Source organism: Ursus arctos, unplaced genomic scaffold, assembly GCF_023065955.2.
Source record: "Ursus arctos isolate Adak ecotype North America unplaced genomic scaffold, UrsArc2.0 scaffold_14, whole genome shotgun sequence".
NCBI lineage: Eukaryota > Metazoa > Chordata > Mammalia > Carnivora > Ursidae > Ursus > Ursus arctos.
The window spans coordinates 55,813,608-55,840,997 of NW_026622808.1; the positions used below are offsets into that span (position 1 = coordinate 55,813,608).

At 35.7% G+C, this 27,390-nt stretch overlaps 1 pseudogene; it reads right to left on the reverse strand.

The window, feature by feature from the left end:
- Positions 1–17,575: 17,575 nt before the first annotated feature.
- LOC113256629 (atlastin-1-like) overlaps positions 17,576–27,390 on the reverse strand; it is a 31,388-nt pseudogene continuing 21,573 nt past the window's right edge.

Consider the following 27,390-nt stretch of genomic DNA (forward strand, 5'->3'; position numbering starts at 1 on the left):
AGCCAAATAGTCTCTGTCACAACTACTCTACTCTGCCTTTGTAGAGCAAAAGCAGCTATTGATAGTATCCAAATGAATGGTTATGGACACCTTCCATTTAAACTTTCCTTATAAAGTCAGACAGTGGGCCAGGTTTGGCCCCTGTGATATGGTTTGCTTAACTTGGTGTAGATTATTAGGAACAGATGTGGGAAAAGTTGAAGAAAACTATTACATCACTAAGAGACCATCATATAAGATGAATGTTTAACTAAAAGTTTACTCTAAACCAATCAACAGGAATCCATGCAGGAACCAGAACTGCCTGTGGTACCGATAATTCCAACTCAGGGCTGAATTAATAGTAAGCAAACATTCTATTTTTATGCATATCTCATATTGCAGGGCAAAGAGAAAAATCTGTTTAACTTAAATAAAAGATGGATGCAGTTTAATGATGAATACATCCCATAGGAACAAGCCCAGAAACTACCATAGAGCAGTTTCATGAAAAATAAAATTTCAAATAAGCAATGAGGATAGTACCAGGTACTTGTTCTCATTTTCTTTATGGATGATCTTATTTTTTCTGTCAGAAAATCCCTATGAGAATGAAATTCCTAGGGATAAATTTAATCAAGGAAATGAAAGATCTGTATACTGAAAACTATAAGACATTGGCAAAAGAAACTGAAGAAAACACATGTAAATGGAAAGGTATTCCATAGTAGTGAATTGGAAGAATTCATATTGTCCATTCTCCCCAAAGCCATCTACAATTTTAAGGCAATCCCTATCTAAATTCCAGTGACATTTTTCACCAAAATAGAGCAAAGAAAGTTTTTAATGGAACCACAAAACTCAGAATAGCCAAAGCAAAGCTGTCTTGAGAAAGGACAAAATTTCCTGATTTCAAACTATACTACAAAGCAATAGTAATCAAAACAGTATGATACTGCCATGACAATGGATGCATAGGTCAATGGATCAGAATAGATGCCCCAGAAATAAACCCACCCATATATGGTTAATTAATTTACTTCAAAGGAGCCAAGAGTATGTAATGGGAAAAGGATGGTATCTACAATAAATGGCGTTGGGGGGGGGGGGAGAATGAGAAAACCTATGAGGTCAATAGTTACATCATCCCAATCTTATAAATAAGGAAACTGAAGCACAAACAGCTGAAGAATTTTCCCTGTCCACATAGCTAGAATTGGTAGAACCACATTTTTAATCCAGCCAGTCCATTTCAGGAGCCAATACTCTTAAACATTGCCTTAGACTGCCCTTAGGTTTAAGTCCCTGCACTTTTTGAAATTTGAGCTTGTCTGTGAAAACAAGTAAGATTTACTTAATCATGATAGGTAATGTTTGTTGATCACTTAATATATGCCAAAGCCTTTCACAAATTATCTCTAATCTTCCCAACACTACTTTGTGGATGAAAATGAAGACACAGAATCAAACCAAAGTGACATAAGCAGTAATTAGTAGGTCAGGATTCTAGCCTGGAGAGTCTGTCTGTAGAGTCTGTATTATTTAGAGCAGGAGAACTATTCTGAACAAAGACAGTAAAAGGATGTGCAGAGACTGGGCTTTCAATTAGAGAAGGGAGGTATTAATTCAGAAGGAGCAAGAGACTGATTTTTCCAGGCAGAGTAGTTCCCAGATTATTGAGCAAAATGATGGAGGCCAGATTTTTTATTTGTTTATTGTTTTGTTTTGTTTTATAAATAAGATAATTGAGAAGCACGGAAAAGTTGTGAATCAAGGAATGCAAGATAAAGTTGTGTTCAGAGAGACTGGTTTGATGGCAGTAAGCAGAGGAGACTAGAAAGGAATGTGAAAGCTAGGGGATCAACAAGAAATTGTGAGTTTGTGTTCCCTATAAAAGAATGGGAGGTATAGAAATTGATAAAAAGGAATTATTCTGAGTCAAACTTCAAAAGAAAATATGACTTGAGATTGGTCATTGAAGTTAAATGGTTTAAGATTAATTCAATATTAATTCAAATGCTGAGTTTGGGATACTTGACAAATGATTTCATCACAGAAAACCTGAAAAATTTTAGTTAAAGAAGTTAATTTGAATTGATGGTTATAAGTTTGGTTGAATTAGTCACAGAGGTAGTAAACAAGGGGATGTTCTTTTTGCAACTCAAAATCTACAGATGGAATAGAGTCTGAAGGGGATGAGGAATGAGTAAATCTGTTTGCATGTGAGAACACCATCAGATACCTCGGTAAGTGATACTTCAACTAAGTGATGTGAATTGAAGGCCATTTTTAGGAGAAAATAAGATGCTGGTTTGAAACCAAAAAAAAAAAAGTCCAAGTCTGAAAATTCAGATTCAAGGAATGTTCAATATGATGTGATCAGTGAAATACTAGGAATACCTGATTCTTCGAAGAGAGGGAGGTCAGCATGAGAACTGAGGCCAGTGAGAAGGATGGTCTTCATTTGGAAGTGAGAGAAATAAAACCTGTGAGAAAGAGTGTAGGACGACTGTCAGAAATGTGGGAAACAGCAGGAAAGGCATATTTACTTTCCCCCTGTGAAAGGTAAGAAAGGCCAAGTTCAGTGCACCAGTGTGTGGTTAACAGTATCAAATACTATAGTCCAGAAAGATGGGACCTAGACTTTTTAAAACATTGGCTTCTGGTTACCTTCAAAGGAAAAGACAACTGAAATAGCCATCAACAGGTAAAAGGCAAAATGAACTGTGGTATATCCACAAAATGGAATATTACCCTGCAACAAAAAAGAATGAACTGACCAACCTTTGATCCATGAGACTGCATGGATTGATCTCAAAATAATTGTGATGAAATATACCAGACTGAAATATAAAAATCTTCACTTTATGTTTCAATTTATAAAGCTAACTAATCTCTATTGACTGAAAGCACATCAATGATTGCCTAGAGAGAGTAGGATAGATTTATAACAGGGCACAAAAACCTGTTGGAGTGGTGGCTATGTTCATTATATTAATTGTGGTTTCATGTGTATATATGTATGTCAAAACTCATTGAATAATATACTTTAAATATGTGTACGTTATTATATGTCAGTTATACCTTGACAAAGCTATGAGACTTTAGAATAATAGTGTTCAAGTTAGATTTCAAGAGGTTACGTAAATTGCAAATGGATGTACATTTAGCAGGTATCCTAGACCACATAGTGCACGTTTTAGAATGTTGTCCATAAAAAAAAAAAAAAAAAGAAAAGAAAGAAAACTTGGATTACTAGGGAAAATGACAGTTTTTGTCTTTTTTAAAGATGGGCAAAGACCTAGTTTTTCCTCATCTTCTATTTACTTTCCCCCTGTGACTCCAAGGTAAAATATATGTGTCATTTGTTTTCTAATACTGTTTTTCCCCAGAAGCAGAATAAGTTATGAAGAGTTATGTTTTAAATATTTATTGAAAATGTAAACTGCTTCAGGCAATATAACACCATAAATAAAAGTGGCTAATTTTGAAAGCATGAGAGTGTACACAGTCTTAATACATCCAATTCTCCATCAACTCAAACTAGCAACATGAGAGCCTTCCATACAATCTGAAGCCTCCTTGTCATAAATTTGCCCTGAGGGGAGAAATTGGGGGGGAAGCTTAATGGAGAATTTTGTGTGTCTTGGGTGGGGGAAAATGTGTTATGTGTATAATCTCAAGTTGCAAATTTAATTATGATTTTTATGAAATGTTTACAGCCTAACTAAAAATACAACTTTTTGCGAATTGCTGCAATGTAGTTTCTCATGATATCTTTTTCCTTTTTTTTTTTTTTTTGGTTGTATGGAACTATTTTCAAACTATCCTAATAGCCATCGTTTTCATTTTCACCCCCCACACAGTAAGACACCACCGTTGGCTGATGATCATTTCTCTTGCATAGAGTAAGCTTTAATTTTACTGGTCATTGCTTCTAATGTGTGCCTGAAGGCAGAGATCAGGCTTCTTTATTCATTCTCTATTTCCTCTTCAGGTTGATAGGTTCCCCTTTCTCAATCATTAAGTATTGCTCATAAGGACAGAGAGATAAATGCTTATTGAGAGACTAAGCTTTAACTGATGGATTTGTCCTATAACATAAGGGGTTTCAATAGATGTTTCTTACATGCACACATCCATTGCATATTTTAAAGATAATTTCAATAATATTTCTTCTGTGACCTAATGGCCTTAGTCTAAATACATTTGTCCATTTAGCAAGTTGAGGGGGGGGGCAGCAGAGGGCAGTATTTTTTATTCCACGCATGTTGGGCTTTAGTACTTCGTGACTAGACAGAGTAAACAGTCTTATGCAGAATTAGATATTCCTGTATGGTTTTGATGTAAGTAGATTTCACTTCATAATTGTATAAAATTTTGCTGTAAAGATGAAATGAGGTGGTGGATTTAAAACTATTGACAGATTGCATAGTACGTAAAAATCACTCAATAGGTGTTAAATTACATTTTGTACATGAAATGGAGAAATAAGGATATATATTCATATTTGTATGTTTTTGTCTGTAGGAACTCTGAAATTAGTTGACATTGATAGTAGTTTTTCTTTTTACTTTTTTTTTCTTTTTAAGCACACAGTATGAACATTTATTAATATAGATCACAATCAGGGTAATAAAACAATCTTAGGTAAACATTAAAGAATGGAGATTATATGAAGTACTTTCTTTGCAAAAGAATTAAAATAGATAATAATCAAAGAAAGATCTCTGGAATATCTCCCAAATATATCCAAACTAAACTGCACACACATGGACGAAGAAGAAATCAACATGGAAACTAGAAAGTATTTTGAACAGAATATGAATGAAAACAATATATCAGATTTAATGGGATGTCACTAATGAGTACACAGAAGGAAACTGTATACAATGTCTATATAAAAAAGAGTGACTCAGTGGCTCAGGGACCTGACCTTAAGAAACTGGAAAAAGAGCACATTAAACTAAAAGTAACCTAGAAAAGGAAAATAAACATCAGACCAAAAAAGATCATTGAAATTGACAACATAAAATAATAAAGAAAATGAATGAAACCAAAATGGGGATCTTTGAGAAGACTGATAAAATTGAAAAACCTCTAGGGGCACCTAGGAGGCTCAGTCAGTTAAGCATCTGACTCTTGATTTCAGCTCAGGTCATGATCCCAGGGTCATGAGATCAAGCCCCATGTTGGCTCCATCCTGGGCTTGGAGTCTGCTTAACATTCTCTCTCTCCCTCTGCCCCTCCCCACTTCTCATGTGCATGCATATGCTCTTTCTTTAAAAAAAAAAAAAAAAAAAAAAAAAGGCTAAATCTCTATCCAGGCTGAAAAGGAAAGATAGAAAGAGAAAGCAAGACAGCAATATCTCAAATGAGAAAGGTGAAATCACCAGAGATTATATAGATACAGAACAAATGATAAGTGATTTTTTAATTTTCTATTTTTCTTTTATTTTTTTTAAATTTAAATTCAATTAATTAACATATAGTGTATTACTAGTTTCAGAGATAGAGTTCAGTGATTCATCAGTTGTATATAACACCCAGTGCTCATTACATTACTTGTCCTCCTTAATGTCTATGACCTAGTTACTCCATGCCCCACCTCCCCTCCAGCTACCCTCAGTTTGTTTCCTGTTATTAAGAGTCTCTTATGGTTTGTCTCCCTCTCTGATTTCATCTTATTTTATTTTTCCCTCCCTTCCCCTGTGATCCTGTTTTATTTCCTAATACCACATATGAGTGGAATCATATGATTATTGTCTTTCTTTGATTGACTCATTTCACTTAACATAATACCCTCTAGTTCCATCCAGGTCATTGCAAATGGCAAGATTTCATTTTTTGGATGGCTGAGTAATATTCCATTGTATATATGTACCACATCTTCTTTATCCATTCATCTGCTGATGGACATCTGGGCTTTTTCCATAGTTTGGTTATTGTGGACATTGCTGCTATAAACTTTGGGGTGCAGGTGCCCCTTCAGATCACTGCATTTGTATCTTTAGGGTAAATACATACTAGTGCAATTGCTGGGTCATAGGGTAGCTCTATTTTCAACTTTTTAAGGAACCTCCATACTGTTTTCCAGTATGGCTGCACAAGCTTGAATTCCCAGCAGCAGTATAAGACAGTTCCCTTTTCTCCTCATTCTTGTTGACATCTGTCATTTCCTGACTTGTTAATTTTAACCATCCTGACTGGTGTGAGGTGGTATCTCATTGATTTGTATTTCCCTGATGCCAAGTGATGTTGAACATTTTTTCATGGGTCTGCTGGCCATTTGTATGTCTTCTTTGGGGAGATGTCTGTTCATGTCTTCTGCCCATTTCTTGATTGGATTATTTGTTCTTTGGGTGTTGAGTTTGATAAGTTCTTTATAGATTTTGGATACTAGCCCTTTATCTGATAGGACATTTACAAATATATTTTCCCATTCTGTTGGTTGTCTTTTGGTTTTGTCAACTGCCCCCCCCCACCGCCCCATGCAAAAGCTTTTTATCTTGAGGAAGTCCCAATCATTCATTTTTGCCACTGTTTCCTTTGCCGTCAAAGACGTGTCTAGTAAGAAGTTGCTGCGGCCAAGGTCACAGAGGTTGCTGCCTGTGTTCTCCTCTAGGATTTTGATGGATTCCTATCTCACAATTAGGTCTTTCATCCATTTTGAGTCCGTTTTTATGTATGGTGTAAGAAAATGGTCCAGTTTCATTCTTCTGGATGTGGTTGTCCCATTTTTCCAACGCCATTTGTTGAAGAGACTGTCTTTTTTCCATTGGATATTCTTTCCCACTTTGTCAAAGATTAGTTGCTCATAGATTTCACTGTCCATTTCTGGGTTCTCTATTCTGTTCCATTGATTTGTGTGTGTGTTTTTGTGCCAGTACTATACTGTTTTGATGATTATAACTTTGTAATAGAGCTTGAAGTCCAGCATTGTGAAGCCACCAGCTTTGGTTTTCTTTTTTAACTTTCCTTTAGCTATTTGCATGTCTTTTCTGGTTCCATACAAATTTTAGGATTATTTGTTCAAGCTCTGTGAAAAAAGTTGATGGTATTTTGAATGTATAGATTGCTTTAGGTAGCATAGGCATTTTAACAATATCTCTTCTTCCAGTCCATGAGCGTGGAACATTTTTCCATTTCTTTCTGTCTTCCTCAATTTCTTTCATATGTGTTTTATAGTTTTCTTAGTACAGATCCTTTGCCTCTTTGGTTAGGTTTTTCCTTGGTTATCTTATGGTTTTTGATGCAATTGTAAATGATATTCACGCCTTAATTTCTCTTTTTTCTGTCTCATTGTTGGTGTATAGAAGTGTAACTGATTTCTGGCATTGATTTTAATATCTTGCCACTTTACTGAATTCCTGTATGAGTTCTAGTAATTTTGGGGTGGAGTCTTTTGGGTTGTCCACATAGAGTATCATGTCATCTGCAAAGAGTGATAGTTTGACTTTTTTTGCCAATTCAAGTGTCTTTTATTTATTTTTTTGTTGTCTGATTGCTGAGACTAGGACTTCTAATACTATGTTGAGCAACAGTGGTGATAGTGGACATATCTGTTCTGTTCTTGACCTTAGGGGAAAAGCTCTCAGTTTTTCCCTATTGAGAATGATATTCACTGTGGGCTTTACATCTATGGTGTTTATGATATTGATGTATGTTCCCTCTATCCCTACACTGAGAAGAGTTTTAATCAAGAAAGGATTTGTACTTTGTCAAGTGCTTTTTCTGCATCTATTGAGAGGATCATAGGGTTCTCGTCCTTTCTTTTATTAATGTAGTGTATCACATTGATTGATTTGTGGATGTTGAACTACCCTTGTAGCCCAGGAATAAATCCTACTTGGTCGTGGTGAATAATCCTTTTGATTTACTGTTGAATCCTATTGGCTAGTATCGTGGTGAAAATTTTGGCATCCATGTTCATCAGGGATATTGATTTGTAAGTCTCCTTTTTGGTGGGGTCTTTGTCTGGTTTTGGGATCAAGGTGATGCTGGCATCATAGAAAAAGTTTCGAAGTTATCCTTCTGTTTCTATTTTTTGAAACAGCTTCAGAAGAATAGGAATAGAAAGAATAGGAAGAATAGAAATAGAATTCTTTAAATGTTTGGTAGACTAATTCCCCTCTGAAGCCATCATCCCTGGACTCCTGTGTTTTGGGAGATTTTTTATTACTGCTTCCACTTCCTTGCTGGTTATGCGTCTGTTCAGGTTTTCTATTTCTTCCTGTTTCAGGTTTGGTAGTTTATATATCTCTAGTAATGTATCCATTTCTTCCAGATTGCCTAATTTGTTGGTATATCATAATATGTTCTTAAAATTGTATTTCTTCAGTGTTGGTTGTGATCTCCCCTCTTTTATTCATGATTTTATTATATTTGGGTCCTTCCTCTTTTCTTTTTGTTAAGTCTGGCTAGGGGATTATCAATATTATTAATTCTTTCAGAGAACGAGCTCCTACTTTCATTGATCTCTTCTGTTCTTTTGGTTTCTGTTTCATTGATTTCTGCTCTATTCTTTATTCATTCTCTTCTCCTGCTGGGTATAGGCTTTATTTGCTGTTCTTTTTTCAGCTCCTTTAGGTGTAAGGTTAGAGTGTGTGTTTGAGAGCTTTCTTGTTTCTTGAGAGAGGCTTGTATTATTCTATACTTCCATCTTAGGACTACCTTTGCTGCATCCCAAAAGGTTTGAACAGTTGTGTTTTCATTTTCATAATTTTTAAAAATTCTTTTATTTCCTGGTTGACCCATTCATTCTTTAGTAGGATGCTCTTTAACCTTAATGTAATTTAACTTCCAAATTTCCTCTTGTGATTGGGTTCCAGTTTCAAAGCATTGTGGTCTGAAAATATGCAGGGAATTATCCCAGTCTTTTGGTATTGGTTGAGACCTGATTTGTGAGTGTCTTTTATTTATTTTTTGTTGTCTGATTGCTGAGGCTAGGACTTCTAATACTATGTTGAACAACAGTGGTGATAGTGGACATATCTGTTCTGTTCCTGACCTTAGGGGAAAAGCTCTCAATTTTTCCCTGTTGAGAATGATATTCACTGTGGGCTTTACATCTATGGTGTTTATGATATTGATGATCACAGTATGTGATCTGTTCTGGAGAATGTTCCATGTGCACATGAGAAGAATATTCTGTTGCTTCAGGATGGAATGCTCTAAATATAGGTGTGAAGTCCATCTGATCCGATGTGTCACTCAAAGCCCTTGTTTCCTTATTGATCTTCTGCTTTGGTGATCTGTTGATTGACGTGAGTGGGGTGTTAAAATCGCCTACTATTATTGCATTATTATTGCTATGTTTCTTTAATTTTGTTATTAATTGGTTTCTATAATTGACTGCTCCCATGTTGGGGGCATAAATATTTACAATTGTTAGATCTTCCTGTTGGATAGAACCTTGATCATCTCTTATTACAGTCTTTGGTTTAAAATCTAATCTGTCTGATATAAGGATTGCCACCCCAGCTTTCTTTTTGTGTCCATTAGCATGATAAATGGTTTTACACCCCCTCACTTTCAAGCTGGAGGTGTCTGTGGGCCTAAAATGAGTCATTTGTAGATAGCATATCTCTGGGTCTTGCTTTTTCTTTTCTTTTCTTTTCTTTTCTTTTTTTTTCCCTCCCCAATCCAATCTGATACCCTGTGACTTTTGATTGGCATATTTAGCCCATTTACCTTCAGAGTATCTATTGAAAGATATGACTTTAGTGCCATTGTATTACCTGTAAAGTCACTGTTTCTATATATTGTCTCTGTTCCTTTCTGGTCTATGTTACTTTTGGGCTCTCTCTTTGCTTAAAGGATCCCCTTTAATATTTCCTGCAGGGCTGGTGTAGTGATCACAAATTCTTTTAGTTTCTGTTTGTCCTGGAAGCTCTTTATCTATCCTTCTATTCTGAATGACAACCTTGCTGGATAAAACATTCTTGACTTCATATCCTTCTCATTTAGTACCCTGAATATATCATGCCAGTCCTTTCTGGACTGCCAGGTCTCTGTGGATAGGTATGCTGCCAGTCTAATGTTTGTACCCTTGTAGGTTAAGGACCTCTTGTTCCAAGCTGCTTTCAGGATTTTCTCTGTCTCTGAAATTTGCAAGCTTCACTATTATATGTTGAGGTGTTGACCTATTTTGGTTGATTTTGAGGGGGAGTTCTTTGTGCCTCCTGAACTTGAATGCATGTAGCCTCCCCCAGATTAGGGAAATTCTCAGCTGTAATTTGCTCAGATATACCTTCTGCCTCTCTTTCTCTCTCCGCCTCTCCCCTGTTTCTCTTTCTAATTCTTCTGGGATCCCAAATATTCTAATATTTCACATTTTGGTATCACTTATCTCTCAAATTCTCCCCTTGTGATCCAGTAGTTGTCTATCTTTTTCTCAGCTTCTTTATTCTCCATTTTATCTTCTGTTTCACTAATTCTCTCTTCTGCTTCATTTATCTTAGCAATTAGAGCCTCCATTTTTATTGCATCTCATTAATAGCCTTTTTGTTTTTTTTTTTTTTTTTTTTTAAAGATTTTATTTATTTATTCAACAGAGATAGAGACAGCCAGCGAGAGAGGGAACACAAGCAGCGGGAGTGGGAGAGGAAGAAGCAGGCTCTTCGCAGAGGAGCCTGATGTGGGGCTTGATCCCATAACGATGGAATCACGCCCTGAGCCGAAGGCAGACGCTTAACCGCTGTGCCACCCAGGCGCCCCTTAATAGCCTTTTTGATTTTGACTTGATTAGATTTTATTTCTTTTATTTCTCCAGAAAGGGATTCTCTAGTGTCTTCTGTTCTTTTTTCAAGCCTGGCTAGTGTCTTTGTAATTGTTATTCTGAACTCTAGTTCTGACATCTTACTTATATTCATATTGATTATGTCCCTGGCTGTCAATACTCCCTCTTATTCTTTTTTTTTTTTTTTTTAGATGAGTTTTTCCATCTTGTCAGTCTGTCCAGAGAAGAATAGATGAATGAGACAACAAAATACTAAAATAGCAACAATGACCCCAGAGAAATATACACTAAACAAATCAGAAGAGACCTCATACAGAGTAACTTCTTACGGGATATACTCTGAATAGAACAATGTGCTTTAGAGCAAATGTTAAGTATTACATTGCCCAGAAGTCCTCATCACAAAACAAAGGTTGGCTAGTTTCTGTACTTTCCTCAGATTTGTTTGTTGGCTGCTTTCCAGACCTGATATGCCAGCAGTACTTTCCCTCATTATGAATGCCACCATCTTAGGTCTTTAGTAGTAGTTTTACTTAAGCAGGGTAGAAACTGTGCAGATGGAGGACAAGGATAGGGGAAATTTTTCTGTTTGTACCTTTGTTATATTTTTAGATTTTGATCCATGTGACTATGTATTCTGCTTGAAAGTTAAATATAGTCTTATGATCTTTTTGTTGTTCTTTTGTCATTCTTTCCAATGATGTTTGCTTTAAATCCTAAAATGCCTCTTCATTGTCCTGTCTCTTGCAGGTTTTCTGAAGAGCATATGCTTTTGTGTTGAGTTGGGGTTCTTCAGATTGTGAAATGACAGAGAACAGGCAGGAAGTAGCACCTTTTTTGTCTATTAGTGTCATGAGCAGATGGGCCTAATATATGTTTTTCAGTAAAGGTTAAAAATAAATATGAAAAATTAAATAATGTCACTCTGGCCTAGATATGGGCACCACTAATTTTTAAATAATAGATCAAAGAGGAATCCATTCTCTGTGCCTCTGAAGAAAAATCTTATTTTATCAACCCCCATACTTATTTCTGGATCTAACCCAAAAGTTGTGACTGTGCAATATTTAATGAGGCCTTTTCTTTGTTCCTTTTTTTTTTTTTTCCTTTCAACTTTATCACATAACAGTCCCCATTCTAAGACAAATCTTTTCTGTGTTGAAGTACAGGCTTAAGTAGATTATATGTTATTAATAATTATGAAATATAATACTTTAGTAGGATTATTAGAGGATGATTGAGAGCTTATTTACCAATAATAGTAATTTCTCATAATTACACCTAGCATTTCACAGAGTCTACAGGGCAGAGTACTTTAAATGTATTATTGTCTTATTTCATTTTCCCTGGCAACCCTGTATAGGAGTTAGTACTAGCCCAGCAGATTGGTAAACTGACAATTAAGCACTTAGAATATTTGCCAGAAATCACATAGCTGGTAAATAGTGTCAGATTATGGTCTTTTAAATACTAAAGCCCATGCTTTTAACTGTCATACTATTGTGTGTAAGCAGCTCTCAAATATATATATATATGCATTTAAATTTATTTAGCAGGCATTTCTGGAATAATTACTAATTGTTTCACTTTGCATGGAACTAGGGTTTCAAAGATGGCAGAAATACGATGCATAATTCATATCATGTACAGATGGCTTGAATCATCCAATTAATCATCTCAAATGATGATTTCTCACTGTCATGAGAAACTAACTGTTCAATCTTATGCTTTTCTGTGGTATTGCTACCCAAAGAGAGTAGGTACTAATACAATAAAACCAAATAATAGTGATGATCTCAATTAATTGCTTTATAGTCCTTCACAATCCATAATCACAAGCAGAATAATCACAAGCAGAAATACTAATAACAAAAAAGTGGATTTTCCTTTCTGGCTATGTTGTATTTTACCTGTATTCTTGGTTGCTATTTTTAAAATATGTAATTTTCAGTAGAATGTATATAAATAGACAAAAGTTATATTTGCATAATGCCAAAAGAAACTGGTGATTTGACTTTAAAAAATGAAAGGTTAAAAAGTCATTTTGTTTCAGAGGAGGGGAAAAAACCAAGTAAGTTGACTATTTTTGCTTTTTATTTGTGGCATCATGTGAAGAAAGCTGAAGATCCATTCTCTTATAATTTTAATATGTAGATTATAGTTAGTATATAAATAAGATTAGTAAGAAAATAGCACCTTAAAGACCTCTGTGTATTATTTTATTGCATGCAGCTCTGTAACTGTAATCCTAACAGAGTCCATGTTATTCTATGACACTATGCAATCTTTATTGCATTATTCTGGGTTTTTTTTTTGACGGGGGTAAAATGTTCAATGTAAGTAAAAGCTATTATCATCATCCTCCCCATATCATTATCATGTGAATATATTTAATTGTGTGTCTGTGAACTGTTTAATTAGATTTGTGAGGCTCTCATGAAACTGTCATCAGCAGAAATGAAAGTGCCAAACTTGTAAATTATATTTTTTTATATGTGCTAAAGCCAAGACTTCTATGTTTTGCTAAAGAAATTGCTCTATTAAAAAATAACAACATGGATCCTTAGAGCAGAGGGTGTGTGATTTACAGGAGTAGAAGCCTTGCTTAGAGATGGGATGCCTGCAGTATCTTTACCCTGTTTATTTGTTCTAGGTGATTATTGATTTCTCAAGTTGCTGCCAGTGTAACGTGAATACAAGTTGAAACTCATAATTGTTATGTTTCTAAACTTGCTAAAGTAATGTTTTTCTCCTGCTCTAAATATTTGAAGATGTCTTTGGATAGATCATTCTCTTTTCATCCATCTTTAAAGCACACATCCATCTCTGTAAATTGTTTTGAGCTTCTCCTTTAATAGGATGAAGATGAGTGAGACTTACTTTCCCACTTCTGACATGCTTGAGCGAGAAAACAAAGCTACTCCACCATCCCCCAAATGAAAAACCTCACTATGCTAGATGGGTTTTGAAAAATAAAAACACAAATCAAAACCTTCTAACACCACATCTGTTCTTATTTACAGGAATTAGACAATACAAGCCACGGCTTAGAATCAGAAGTAAGCATTACATTTAATCTGTCATGCCTGCAGGTTTTTATGGAGTTCAAACATTTTAAAAGGTTTGGCTTGATAAAACTCCCTCATTATGTTTCTTGAGGTAGCACTGTCATCTGTGTCCAGTATCTCACTAACAACATTTCCAGTTCAGTAGGAGCAGACATTGTTCATTGCATTTTATTTGATCCCAGGCTATTTAATACTGGAAGATGTTGTGTGCATACTGTTTGTTCCTTTAGGACTTTAAACCATTGGGTTAAAGGTACACCCAATTATGTTATATCTTTAAGCAACTTGAAAGTGTAGATATATATAGAAATTTGCCACCAAACTATGCTTAAATGAAGTTAAGGTTGTGAAACACACTGACAGAAGATGGGAAATTCAAAGTTAAAAGTGACATTTTGTCCTTCCCTTGTGTAGCAGGAAGTTGATTACAGTACAAGATAAACTCAAGGAGATTGGGGATTTTACTTTTTTAATGCTGTTATAGATGCATCATATACAAGATAATAATAACTACTTTTAAAAGTCCTTATGAAATTTAAAAAATTTCATTTGAACTTCAAAACAGTCCTGTTGTACACATGGAATAAGTATCACTCTGTTTTTCCCTAAAGAGGGCTTAGAGAATCTAATAATACTTTCTTCACATTTGAAGGACAAATGGAAATTTAAGTGCATGTTGGGCCCAGTTCTTTAGATATCATCGTTGGTACTCTCTGTACTACGCAGTTTCAGTATTGCCAATAAAGTACATTGTACATCAGTACATTTGTATGTTTACATACACGTACTAGGTACTAGTACACAGCAAGAGAAAGACAAAAGGAATCAGAGATCAAGCAATGTGTATTTTTTGGATGAATGAGGTTGTCCTCTGTCCTATACAATTCAACTCTTGATGGTTTAAACATTTAAGGAGATTTATTGGCTGATGTAAACATAAAGTCCAGGGCCCTTGTTCTTTTGAGTCTCCAACATTTGTCCTCAGGTGTGCCAGATTTACTTGTAGACATCCCTCATGTTTGCAAAAGGTCAATGGCAGTTTTGGGAAATCTGTGACCTAGAGTTCCCAGTGTAAATCCTGACTTTCTTGTACATTGGCTCAAATGAAACTATCCTTGAAGCCAAGGGTAGGACACTTAGACTTGGATTAGCTACAGTGATCATCATGGGAAAGATTAATCAGAATATCCTGTTTGGAATTAGCCAGTTATGTCCTATCCCTTTTACTGGGGGTTGGTCAATTCTATCTAACTACAAAGATGTGCCAGTCAAGAAGAGGCTGTAAAGCAATCAAAAGCATGTATTTGGTGTTTTAAGGATTGCAGTCTGGAAGACCCATAGTGGACCAAAATTGAAAGTGTGCTCGGAATCGTGAGCTGGTAGTGCAAGTTTATAAAGGCAAAACCCACAAGGTTACATAAATTGTTTTTGAAAGAGTTATGATTGGTGCTGGCAGATTTTAAACTAACTATCTAATACATGGTGTTCTCTTTGGCTAACAGGTGTTATATTATCTCAGTGCTAAGTAGGAGGTTGTGTTCTTGGAGGTGGTAGGCTTACACTTGTAAGTTATAATTGACAAAAGTCAAAAGTTCATGGTATTCTGGGAATTGAAACAGGAGTTGTACACATGCCCTACTTCCTGAATGTCCTTTTGGCTCTATTTTGAGTGACTCTCTTAGCAATGTGTACTTCATTTTGAATCTTCTTTCACAGAAGTTATACAGTGGGGGAGGGTACCATCAATTCTGTGGAGACATTCACCATATATACTACAATTAAGTTTTAGTGTGTAACTTCTCTGTGTTAGGTATGTAGAATTCTAATTATTTGACTGCATGTATAGACGAATGAAATTAATTTATTTAAGTATATGGAAGCTTACTTTGATGTGATAGATAAAACCAATTAATGCATTCAGTTTTATCCATTAATTCATTCAGTTTTATCCGTGTACTTCACTTTCTATTATCTCTCCCCTAACAAAGCAAAACAGAGTCTTTAATGCATTTGATAGGTACCTGTTTGTTAATACATGTTTCATAACATTTGTTCTATTGTTTTACATTTGCATAAATAGTGTACTATTGATCATATTCTATTTCTTACTTTTGGACTTAATAATGTGTTTCTATGAGATATCTATATTGGTACAGGTATACCCAGTTCATTTCTTCTTAATGCTGTGTAATTCTCTAATATGAGCATATATCACCTCTTACTTAATCATTTCCTTAGTAATAGATGTTCATTTTACTTCTGGTTTTATACCATCACCGGTATCATTCCATCAAATTTCTGTCAACATCTTCTTGTAGACTTGTATGAGCATGTATTTGACTTATAAACCCAGGACCTGAAGTAGTTGTAATGTGGTGTTTATATATTGAATTTGACTAGGGACTGAGGAGTGCCTCTCTAGAATTCCCCTACAATGAATCCATGAAGTTCCCCTGTCCTCACCATCTAACAAAGTCATCATTATCCAGTGGTTTGCATCAGGTTCTAATGCAGGAAATGGAAATTCTTTTATGTATTTTATTTATTTTTAAATTTTTTTTAAGTAGGCTCCACACCCAACACATTGTGGGGCTTGGACTCATGACCCTGAGATCAAGTAGCATGCTCTACCAACTGAGCCAGCCAGGCACCCCTCGTTTATGTATTTTAAAGAAAGGGATTTATTACAGGTCATTATGTTCTTTCAAAAAATCATTGAGTGGATGCAGAAACAAGTCTAAGATGGGGTTCCAGGAATGACACCAGAACAATATTCAAATACCTTAAAAATGTACCTACAACCTCTGAAGCTACCCTGAAACTATTAAGCTTAAGAGCCCAGTGCTGTACCTGTGTTGTATTGTATTGTAAATTATGTAGATACGCTGTTGGATTATATGTACAAAAAATGAAATAATTTGGTATAAATCTAACAAAATATGTATAAGATTTATATGAGGAAAACTGCAAAACTCTGATGAAAGCTATCAAAGAAGAACTAAATAAATAGATATTCTATGTTCATGGATGCCATTACTTCCCAACTTGCTGTGTAGTTTCAATATATTTTCACCCCAAATTCCAGCAAGTTATTTGGTGGATATTGATGATTTAATACTAAAGTTTATATAAAGAGGAAGAAGAGCTAGAATAGCCAACTCAGTAATGAAGAACAAAGTTGGAATACCGATACTGTCCAATTTCAAGATTTACTCTAAGCTATAGTAATCAAGGCAGTGTGATGTTGGCAAAATAAAAGATAAAGAGATCAGTGGAACAGAATAGAGAGCCCAGAAATAGACCCATGTAAATAAGAGTCAACTGATCTCTGACAAAGGAATCAGGAGAAGACGATAAAGCAAGGATTGTCTTTTTAATCCTGGAACAACTGGTCATTCACATGCAAAACATGAATCTAGACACAGACTTAACACCTTTCACAGCTTTTTAAAATATCAGTATATAGTTTGATTATGACCCAGTGGTAGAATTTAGTAAATTTGAGGAGAACATAAGTACCATCATTATAAATAGGCAAACACTTTAAATTATGACAGCATATTTGAACACAAAATCAGGAAACTACATACTAACAAAATGATTTAACTATGTATATGTACACCTTATCAAACACTGAACTAACAGAACTAAACCATTTTGCAGACTTCAGAGATGTTTGGTGTTTAACTCCATTCTGATGAAAGTGCTTTGAATGTTTGCATAGAGACATAAAACTTAATATTGAACTGAAAATTGGTTATACATATGTATTTTTTTAAAAATTGGATTAAATTTTCTTCTTTTCTGATAGTTTAGCAGAATCTGACTTTACAGCAGGAAAAACTTGATGATACAGATTTTTGTGAGTTTCTCCTGTACTATAAAGCTTGTAAAAAGGCTCAGTCTCAAAAGGCTGCACCTACCTGATCTGTTACAGCACCCAGCTCTTTGTATTCTCCAGAGTACCAAATGTATGTCCAGGGGCACAGGGTGATAAGGGTCAATTCCATTATCATATTGCATAGTCGAGCTATCATGTCCAAACCAATGAATCTAGTTACACCAGCAATCACTTATGTGATAAAGATAAGAACAAATAGTGGGGCAGGGGTATAAACTGCATGGAAGATATTTTTGCTATTGTGCTTGATATCCTGGATGTACTGTTCATCTATTTTACTCCCCAACTGCTGCTGATAACACTAGCCAAAATTTTAACCACACATCTTTGTCACCCCTCAGAATAGCTTTACAGATTCTTCCTTAAGCTCCAGCTATTTGGCCTCCAAGGCATTTGGGATTAGCAGTGACTTGTTACAACCACAGATTTTTTTCATCTTTTTATTACACGTGTCTTTAACAGTTTCTGTGGCCACTAATTACCTTCTGCTGTGGCCTGTACATGGATTGGGGATATGGTAATTCTTCACCTTAATAGATTTTTATATAAGTCTTGAAGTATCCACCAGACCTTGACAAGTGATTTTATTCCCTTTCATCTCTTTATTATCTAGGCTCTCAGGACTAAGGCATCCAAGGAATCAGTATTTTCCAGTTTTGATGAATTCATCATCTATTTCTTTAAATTTTCCATCAAAATGTAGATTGGGAACTACCTTTAAGCCATGACCAGGTAGCAGAAAACAGTATATTTTGGTGAAACAGAAATAGATGTGTTTTCAAACATTCTGTAGTTCTTCATGTTGGTTCTCTGAAAACTTTAGGAAGTTTCCCAAAAATTTGGTGCCACCATTGGCTTCCCCAAATTCATGTGGGTAACTTCAGTTCTCAATGAAAAATGTCAGGCTTTAAAATGGCTTCAGGAATGTTGCCTCCCTGCCAGTTAGCCATACTCAGCAAAAAAGCTGAAGATTCTGAAGATCATCCTCTTAGACATTTGGGATAGGATATATACCTATATTAAGCTTATCATTTTTCCAAGGACAAATATTGTGGCTAAATCTCTCAAATTGACTGTCAGATGTTCCCTGAGTGTCCATCAATAACACCAAAACCATTTTACCATCAGGCTTATTGAAAAGGAAAATGACTGCATGTCTGAATTTTTGTGCTCTCTCATTGAGACCTCTCTATGAAAAAACAGTGATCCTTATCATCTCCAATTCAATCAATTCCTGATTGTGCATGTATTTTAACATGAACTCTTTCAGAAATGATTTTCCTTTAATAGATGCTCCAGCAACAGATACAGCACTGATCTCCTTGACCCTGAAAGTCTCTAAGGAAAGCACTTGATTTAATGTGATCTCATCTATCTCAGAGGAATGGCCATTTTTGGCAGTGATAGAACTTCACTGCCACCAGTCTCCAGACCACCATGGCCAAGAATTGTAGGGACTGAAGCAGCTCAGATGGATTTTCAGGAAATAAACAAACAAACAAACAAATGAATGGATCTCAGAAGGAGCCAGTGGAAAAGGCAGGACTTTTCACAAAAATTAACTCAAAATGGATTAAAGACCTAAGTGTAAAATACAGAACCATAAAAATCCTAGAAGATAACATACAAGAAAATGTAGATGATCTTGAGTGAGACAATGACATTTTAAACACAGGAACAAGAGCATAATCCATGAAAGAAAAAAAATTGATAAGCTGGAATTCAATGAAATTAAAAATTTCTACTCTGCAAAATACATTGTCAGGAGAGTAAAAAGACACATTACAGACTGGGAGAAGATATTTCCAAAGGGTGTGTCTAATAAAGGATCATTATCCAAAATACACAAAAACTCTTGAAACTCAGCAGTAAGGGAATAAACGACTTGATTTAAAAATGTGACAAAGACCTCAAGAGGTCTCTCACCAAAAGAGATATATGGATGGCAAATAAACATAAGAAAAGATGTTCCACATTATCCTTAAGAAATGCAAGTTAAAACACTGATGAGATGCCACTATACATCTAGTAGAATGGCCGAAATCCAGAACACTGACAACACCAAACACTGGCAAGGTTATGAAGCAATAGAAACTCAGATTCATCATTTTTGGGAGTGCAAAATGACACAGCCACTATAGTAGACAATTTGGTGGTTCTTACAAAACTAAACATATTGTTACCATATGATCCAGTAGTCCTACTGCTTGGTATTTATCAAAAGAAGTTGAAAATGCATGTCCACACAAAAACCTGCACATGGATGTTTGTAGCATTTCTATTCATAATTGCCAAACTTGTAAGCGACCTTGACATCCCCTTGTAGGTGAATGGATAAATAAACTAGGTATATCTAGACAATCGAATATTATTCAGAACTAAAAAGAAGTGAGCTATCAAGCTGTGAAAGACATGGAAGAAAGTTAAATGTATAATCCTATGTAAAAGAAACCAATCTGAAAAGACTACATACTGCGTGTTACTAATTGTATGACATTCTGGTAAGGCAAAACTATGGAAACAGTAAAAGGATCAGTGGTTGCCAAGGGTTAGGGAAGAGGGAAGGATAAATAGAAAAAGATTATTAAAACTTCAGTGAAACACTCTGTATAATACCATAATGGTAGATACATGCCATGTGTATTTGAGCCCATAGAATGCCCAACACCAGAAGTGAACCCTAATGTGAACTATGGACTTTGGATGATAATGACATATGAATGTAGGTTCATCAGTTTTAATAAATGTACCTCTCTGGGGGGGGGTGCTGATAATGGGGGAGGCAATACAAGTTTGGGGGCAACAAGTTTATAAGAAATCTCTGTACCTTCCATTCAGTTTTGCTATGAACTTAAAACTGCTCTAAATATAAGGTCTATTAAGAAAAAAAAAAAATCTTCTACAAGCTAGAAGAGGAACATGGCCTTGGCAACATCTTGATTGTTGGTCTTCTAGCTCTAGAACCTGGAAAGGATAAATTTCTGTTGTTTTGAGCCACCTATTATGTGGTATTTCATTATAGTAGCCCTAGGAAGAATAAGCATAGCATAAGTTATCCTGGGTGGTTTGGTAATTTTCACTATTAATCTATCTGGAATTATTATTATTTTTTTCTTTAGTTGGATAAGGGAGGGGCAGAGGGAAAGGGAGAGAGAGAATCTTAGCAGGTTCTACGCCCAGCATGGAGTCCAATGTGGGGCTTGATCTCACTACCCCGAGATCATGACCTGAGCTGAAATCAAGAGTCGGATGCTTAATTGACTGAGCCACCACTATTATTTTATAACGTAGGGTAGAGTATAATGCTGCAATGGAAAACATGTTTTTAACTAACATTTCAATTTACTTTGTGTTAATCTGTTCAAAATTTCTATATTTTGAATATTTTAATGAAATTGTCATGTCATCTCTTTTCATTATGTATTTATTAATACAATATTATTAGTGATGATAATGACCTCTTTTCATTTAACAATTTTTCCTTTAGTTTGTCTTTACCATTATATTTTCTCATATACAGCAAGGAGAAACCAAAGGACACTTTTAATACTTCAGATGGAAAATCTATAGGCAAAATCACCCAGTTCTTTAAGCATATTTTTTGTCTTATACACTACTATAGGCAACCAAATTGCTAAGCTCGATTTTTCTATAAGATTTTCTTCATTTTCCTTCAAGTTCTTGTGTTCCATGCACTTTAAGCTTTTACCAGCACTCTCCTCAGTTCTAAAATCTGTCTCCTATTCTAGAATTGTGTTATTGTAGCATCCAGTTTCTTAGGTGCTGAAATCTGAATTTAGTTACTTATTACTGCATAAAAAATGATCATAAATTAGAAGCTTAAAACAACAAACATTTATTACTTTGCTGGGCTTGGATAATTCATTCACTTCCTTGCCATATAGCCCTCTCTATAGTCTTAGAGTATCCTCACAACATGGCAGCTGGCTTTTCCCTCAGGAAGAATGATCCAAGAAAAGGAACCCAACCTAATTTTACAAATGACATACTATCACCTATGCTGTATTCTACAGTCACACAAACCAGCCCTGGTACATGTGAGAGATAACTCCATAAGGGTGTGGAAGCAAGAGGTGGGGATCATGGATGCTGGAGCAGGGGAATCTTGGAGCAGTTATTAAAGCATGATCTCCATCAACACCATAACGAGTGGGCTTTGTCAAGGATATCAACATAAAATCTGCTTTATCTTCATCTAATAGTGGTCAATTGAAATGGATATATTGAGATCTATTATATCATAGAGATTTCTATGATTTGATTAAGTAGCTAATTGGTACTTATAATCAAAACTAACAGACAAATGATTTAAAAATGTGTATCAGTGTGAGGTTTCACCTTTAATATATTCCCACTACTGTGACCCTTGAGGACAATATTATAATGAAGATCGTTTTTATACATGGCATCTTTTTTTTTTTTTAAAGATTTTTTATTTTTTTTTTAAAGATTTTTTATTTATTTATTTGACAGAGATAGAGACAGCCAGCGAGAGAGGGAACACAGCAGGGGGAGCGGGAGAGGAAGAAGCAGGCTCCCAGCAGAGGAGCCTGACGTGGGGCTCGATCCCACAACGCCGGGATCACGCCCTGAGCCGAAGGCAGACGCCCAACCGCTGTGCCACCCAGGCGCCCCTATACATGGCATCTTCTTAATCTTGGTTTCAAATGAAGCATAAATGGGAGTGAAGTGCTTATTTGGACTAATGGTGCAGTCCAGTTATTTCAATTAGAGTCACCCAGCTACTAGTGAGCTGACCGTATTATTGGAACCGTTCCTTTAAACTACTGACCAAGTCTTGCCAAGCTCAGCAGGCAACATCTAATGTGATTACCCCCTAATGTGTTACAGCAGTTAGGAAGTCTATAAAACAATTTTAACCGGGCTTAGAAATACCACTTCTATAAAATGGGCAGACATAAAGTTAATTCTTTAATGCATTGCATTAAGAGAAAAGTGTACGTTCATCTCTGCAAACAATCCACTCATTAATCTGGAAAGTATAACATGAGAACACTACTGATATTGATCAGATCAAATAGAATAATGACAGGTATTGTGATGGGAGCTCCACAAATTCTACTCCAAAATATATTCCCCTATTAGAGCTGCTATAAACTATGCTTGGATTTAGCATCTTGGCAGAAGATTTAAAAAGAAAAGACACATTCACAGCCATGCAATTAGAGGAGAATCGCACCAGCAATTAGTTGTAGAGTAGGTGTTACTTCTGTGTTAGCATCTATTTTCAGTTATTTATGCTTTGGCTTTTTTTCTTTGTTTCTTTCTTTCTGTGAGAGTTTGCAGGCAAACAGTACAGTCTGAGCTCATCTTTGATGGAATCCGAGAATGCTTGTGTTAGGAGGAATTTTAACCTAACCTTGCCAGTTCCTGTTGAGGCTTTTTTCCCTTTGAATCGAGTGATTTTTACTTCTGGAATTTGATGCCTCCTCTGAACTTAAGTAGCTTGAGTGGTAGAACTCATTACCTTCTGAGGAAATACTTTCTATAACAAATCACTTTGTTCAGCTATTCCTCATATGGAGACTCAGTTTATCCACCTGAGTTTCTAAATGTTGACATAAACTCTTCCCTTATTAACATTTACCCTGAGTCTCTTTCCTTTTGCAGAAGACAATCCTTTAAATATTTATGATAGACCCTTTTGTGTGTTTTTATAAGTGGAGTCACCTCATGAAGCTGAAGAATATTGTTTTATTTTAACTTTCTTTAGCATCAGGTTATCATTGATTTTCCTAAGATGGTATTGTGCTTGTTTGTTTGTTTGTTTGTTTGTTTTTATTCTTTGTGCTCTTGCAACATCAAGAAGGTGCTTCATTGCTGTGCATTTACATATCATGAGAGATTTGGTCCTTATGCCCACTGACATGGAAGGTGTAGCTTTAGTCAAAAAATTTTGGTAGTCCTCTGCAATAGTATACTTCTTGACCCACAGTGACACATGGGGATGGCTGAATGAAATAACTTGACAGTCTGCATGGTAATGTAAAACTGTTGAGGGCAAATGTTGACCCACAGGCTCATAAAATATAAGGTCAGAGGAAAGTCAAATCACATGTGAGGAGTGTATCTTCTTAAGGAACTGACATACCCACAGGGATATCAAACTGAGACAGGAAATTAAGATGGGGATTCTGTAAGTTAAGTAGTACATGTGCACGCATATTAGGCATTCAAAAGCATTTAGTAACTACTATAGTTGTGAGAATCTGAGTAGTACTCTTCTAGAATGTTGGGGACATTTTGGGGACAGTTCCTAAGTACCAGAATAAGAACCTCGGAGGTGGGGTAATAGTACATGTTTAACTCATTCAGCATTCAATCAACAGGCATTTATTGATCCCTTGTTTTGAGTCAGGTCATGTTTTGGGTACACGGTGCACAATTTTAGGCAGTGGCATAATCAGAAGCCTACCCTATTAAAGTGGTACAATGACCAGAATTAAGGTACAATATGCTGATTTTGAAGTTCAAAAAGAGTTTTGTATCTAGACTATCCTATTGATTTGAAAATGCATTTTACAATAACGATTATAAAAGTTTTATGAAATTGTTCTATTGTGTACAATTTTTATAGCTTTAAAAATATCAATGACATGTTACATTTGCCAGCTTTTCTAGGATTTGAATCCAATGACTAGACCCTAATTTATATTTTACTTGCTCTGATTGGTTCTCATCCAGATTCTTTGCTCTGTGTGAAATTTTAGTTGTCAATGGAAGGGAAATGGGTGAGAATGTCATAGAAGTGCAGAGCTTTTCATGTAATCCAACTCAGTGTAGCCAGGCTAATGCTGTCCATGAGCTTTGTGAACAGAAGCTGGTGTATACTAAATTTCTCAGGGAGTATAGTATGAGGTGAGGCTTCTAGATTCATACTATAGAACTGAACGCAAAGCACTATAAAGGACTACATTTTCATAAGCCCCAGGTGCTGTCCACCAGTAGGAGATGATAATATATTTTTTAATAAAAAAAAATCCAACTTGTTTATGAAGAAAGGTATTTTTATTAACAGAGTTCCTAGACATTACAAGAGTTGCTAAATGATATTCTAGGATCTTTTAAAAATCATATTATAACAGACTTTCATTTCCAGAAAAATGGAATCGACATACTTTCCCACATATCTTCCTGCTAAGTAAAGCCAAAAACCCTAAACATTTTATACAAAATGAATATAAGACTCTGAAGGTGGAGGGAAGAAAGCATATTGGCTGAAGATCTTGGGACTGAGGGAGAACATGATGGCAAATTCCTTGGATTTTCTTTTTGAATCTCACAGCCCAGACTTAGAGGAAAGGAAGCGAGCCATCCAGGAAGGTCAATGGGTGAAAACAAAAATGGCTCAACAAAAGCCTGCTTTCTCGAGCTAAAGGAGTGGAAAAGGAGAGTCTAACAAGAAAGAAAACTTTTGGATAATACTGCTTTACTCTAGCCAAACGCCCCTGAAAAGACTGTAGTCCCACTTCCACCAGCAAAAGCCAAATGGGGAGCCTAGAGCACACTTACTAGGTAGTAATGAGGTGTTCTAACCTCCCACCAGGTGGTATCAGAGAAGGCAAAGTAGGAAACTGAATCTCTCATCCATGTCAGGAAGTAATGAGCTCCCTTCTCCCACTGCAGAGTCTGTGGAGACCACACACGGAACCTAGACTTCCACCCCCAACCCTGTGGTTTAAAAAAAAAGAACAGACTGGAGCAGATGCACATTTCCTTTGTTTTCCTTCCACACTTTAACCATAAAGCTCTCCTGTTTTAATTTTAATTAATCAAGCTAACTTTTAAAACATCAAGCAATTTTAAATTAAAAGAAATAAATTTTGTACTCTTCACAAAATCAGTGGATCTGGAAACTCTAGGCCCAAATTCAGCTGCAGCTTAAGAGCATTTGTCCCTTTACATGCTCATGCATTGTGTAATTAAACACAATCTCCGATACTCCTTGTGACCTCCCACACAAAGTATAAGTGTCAGTTGCCATTTGACATTGAGCTTGCACTTTTTTTTCTTATTTATAATGAAAAAATATCTCTTACCTGTTGCTCAATCAAGAATGGAAAAACTAAGCAACAGTCTAAGAGAGATTATGTTATTTTTTCTTATAGCTGCCCAGCTTCCCATGGATGTAACCTTCAGGCTCCTGTAGGTATATACATTTATAGTCCTCAGTATTACCTCTAGATCATTGGTTTCAACCTTGGCTATACAGATGAATATTGTGGAGAAATTTAAAAAATCTCAGCCCAGTCTGCTCCAGATTAATTATCGATTAATTATCAAACTAGCTGCAGGTGGAACCCAGGTATGAGTATTTATACCTTCCAGGGGATTTTGATGTACAACTAAGGTTGAGAACCACTACTTAGATATTCTCTAAAATCTCTCCTGTTTCATAAATTCTAAGACTTTAAATTCTGAAGTCAGTTGTCCCAATGTTTGGTGAGGTTCAATATATTGAGTGTAAGCTATATATTGGGGACCTGGGATTGATGCAGGAACATTAGTTGTGGACCTCTGCTTGCTGAGCTGAACAATCATACCAACTCTTTAGATGTGCAGCTAAATCTAACAATGAACATTCACACCCAGAAAAAAAGTATTGTAGATTAATCTTAGTTCTAGGGTCAGTGTTCTGTGTAACCCAAGAAAGTCATTTTTCATCCTGGGTCTCATTTTATTTTTCCATTTATGACTCAACAGCATATACATACATTGCTGTACTCATGTCATATAGTTGTGGTAAAGACAATATAGAAAAATCAAAATAAAAGTACATAAAAACATAAACCTACTATAAAAAACATAAAAGGACTTATTTCAAACCTACTGATTTATACTTCAAATTCAGAAAGGTGATCACCAATTTGAAATTTTTATTGCAATGCTTAGGTAAGAAAATTTAGCCCCTGGTCACCCTCCAAGGTCCAGATTGCATGTCTCTGGTGGATCACAAGGTTGATAACTGAAAGTTTTATGGGTTCAATAACCAGCTATGAAAAGGCCTACAATGATCAGGAGCCAGTGGCAGAGCTCAGAGCCCAACAGTTTTTGTTATTTGTGTTCATACTTGTTCATTCTCTAGAGAAGGCCAGAATATTCTATACAAAACCGTGTTCAGTTCTCAAGTGCAAAACTTCCATGACTGGAAACACATCAAGGCTTTTTGACAGCAGATAACTTTTTACCTCCTCTCTGAGGGGCTCCTGTTCAGAACAAAAATGTAATATAGCTCAGAGTGTTATCAGAGCCATTATAAAATGCACCTGGGCATTCTGAGATTCATGCTTAATGCCTTTCTATAATTTGTGAGAATGTGTGCAGAGTCCTTATAGCATGCTAATAACAGTGTATTATGCCACCATGCAGCACCACAGTTCCAACTTATATAAGGATAAAGCTATGACGTTGAAGGCAAAGATGAAGACTAGAATTGAAAGTTAAAAAACAAGGTTTTATCGAGGCCATTGCTGATTTGGGGATAGAGTAATAGATAAAAATTAAAAATAGTAAAAACATCCAAGTGTATCTTAGACTGAAACTCAAGTGGCGTTGTTAAGGCAAACTTAAAAGAAACCTAATCATTGTGTGAGGTGTTTATTTACTTTTTGTAGAGAAAGGTATTGAAATAAGTCTATATATTCTAAAAAGTGGAGTGT